This window comes from Zophobas morio, unplaced genomic scaffold (genome assembly GCF_036711695.1).
Source record: "Zophobas morio isolate AGI-343-1 ecotype UQ-CSIRO unplaced genomic scaffold, CSIRO_AGI_Zmor_V1 ptg000044l, whole genome shotgun sequence".
NCBI lineage: Eukaryota > Metazoa > Arthropoda > Insecta > Coleoptera > Tenebrionidae > Zophobas > Zophobas morio.
The window spans coordinates 7612144-7614831 of record NW_026972149.1 but is presented as its reverse complement, the minus strand read 5'-3'; positions in this window follow the sequence as shown (position 1 = coordinate 7614831).

Here is a 2688-nt window from a genome sequence, read left to right as displayed (position 1 = left end):
TCGGGGTTCCGATACAATCATGTATATAGTACTTAGATTACAAACTGACTCAATGTAATGATTTTGGTCGCTTAAATTTGTTTAGACATTGAAAAATTCTAAAATGTTGAGGTGTTTCGAAATTACGGCAGTAATTTTCTATAAGAAACTATATTTATAATTCTAAGTCTAAGATTTATAAAGTCTGTACATAACGTCTGTAAATTTATTTGTACAAGTACATAGTGTTATATTAAATATAAAAGTATACCTGCAAGTATTGAGTTTTTGTCGGGGGATCGGAGCTTTATGGAAAGTGACAGCTGCCTTAATTAGCGATAAACCGGAGTGGTTAGAAAAGTGGGAAACAACGTAGACGTTTGAAGATATATCCAATATTTCCAGATAGATAATATGAAACGACAGCGGTGTTGTATTATTGGTTTACGATATATTGGATTAATGTGGGTCCGCTTGTCACGAGCAATTACAAGCTTTCTGCTCGTTGATTGGGCATAATGAGGTTAGTGGCTGTACAGTGGTACTACAAACAAGGGTCAGCGATTTTAGGGGAGCAGCAGCTCAGATGAGATATTCGAATCAAATGAAACTCTTATCGACTGACGCTTTAAAGTTTCGCTCTTCACTTTGTAGACATTTAACTTTGTGCTGCTGCCACCATTTAAACATCTTTAAAAATATAAGTCATTCTATATTTAGATTTAACAATAATAGTATCTTCATCTTCAAGTGATTTGTGGTAAGAACTTGAACAGTCTCCGCTAAGTCGGTTTTTTCTTTACAGAAAACTGAGATCTTCTAGGTATTCTCTACACAATTAAAAAGTTACAGGTTTCAGACTTGCTTTATGATTTATAGAATTGTAGAAAATTAAAAAAAAATAAGAGAGTTTTTTTGAAAATATCAGTTTGTTTTGACTACAGTTTAAAATAAAATCCCTGAATTAAATTTTGAAATCTTTGAAAGTTTTATCTCTCAACTGTATAAAAATTGGTTGCACCATACTTTCTTAGCGTATAGGGGAACTCCGGTGATACTCACAGATTTTGCTGAGTGAGATACGATTTTATCAATAGCTCAGATTGAACAGAAATATAGCACGCAATGCCATCTCAACCATAGCATAAGTATTTGTTGTCACAAATGCAGCTATCTTTTGTTCGAAAGAACCTGCAATTTTGTCCCTGGTAACCCAAAGTGAGCAAATCTTAGCAGAAAACACCCACAATATCTTGCTTCTGTGGTCCCGAAAACAGAATGTTGTATTTGTATTTTAGTGCCCCCTAGTGGCGATTTGCTAAAAGAGCTTCTCATAAATCAATACAGACGAAATTTGTTCTTCTTTCTAATACCTAAATGCTCGGTTATGCCCCCTTTTTAGCACTAAATAGGGTGAGGGACGAAGCTGGGGGAAGGGGGTTCTCTGGGGTGCCATCTGTACGCTGATAGGAAAGACGTAAGGTAAAAGCAACCCTTATTGAATTTTAAAGGGAGCTTTAAATACAGAACTTTACTTTTTGCAGAAAAGAATACTAAGTATATTTTACAGAAAACAACCTTTTTGGTAGTATTCTTTTTTGTAGAAATTAAAGTTCTGTAATTTAGTTTATAATATAATTTCGCTTCTCCTATCAGAACGCAGGTGGCAACCCAGTAGCCCCCTCCCCCCCAGCTTCGTCCCTCGTCTAAAATGGTGTTAAAAAGGGGGCGTAACCTGAGGAAAAATAGCATTTGTATGTATTGATTTAAGCGAAGCTACATCTCTAAGACAAAAGAAAACTTGAATTTCTTCCTAGAAGACTGCTATATTTATAAAGACAAATATAGAACTCTTATCTACTATTACCAGTGTAATTGTCGGCTATTGACAATTTAGATATCTACTGTTGCCTATTTAATTAACTAACTTCGTAAAATATCTGTGATAACCTTCGGTAGACAGTTAAACTAATAACTGATGTTAAATTGATGACAGTTGACACTGTTGACAGTAACACATACTAACTCGTTTTTAACTTATTTGGCCCTTAGAAGTGTTCATATCATAAAACATATTATTACGAAGAGTTCTAGATTTGTCTTTACAAAATATTTATGTAGTATTCTCCTTTGGAGAAATCAAAGTTCTCTATTTGCTTTATTCCTGTAGCTTTGCTGAAATCAATATGAACAACGACTGCGCTAAATTACAAAACTTTAATTTTTATAGGGAAGTATACTACTGTAAAGGCTGTTTTCTGTAAATATAGTATTCTTCTAAAATACAGCATTCTTTTAAAATACAGTATTCTTCTAAAATATAGTATTCTTTTCTGCAAAAAGTAAAGTTCTGTATTCAAAGCTCCCATTAAAATTCATTAAGGGTTACTTTTTTACCTTACTTTCTCCTATCAGTGTACAGATGGCAGGCCACTGAACTCCCTCCCCCAGCCTCGTCCCTCACCTTAACTGGAGTTAAAAACGGGGCGTAACCTATCATTTAGGTGCTATAGAGGAAAACACCTATAGTCTGTATTGATTTAAGCAAAGTCCTTTTAGTACTTCGCCACCAGAAGGCGCTACAAAAAACAAATATAGTATTAAAATTTTCTGTCACCGTTTACGCTGAATAATGTGTAAAAGTATTCTTGTTCTAAAATCTTAGCTTGCAGAAGGCCCTACCTTATGCTTAATTGCTTAAACTAGCTT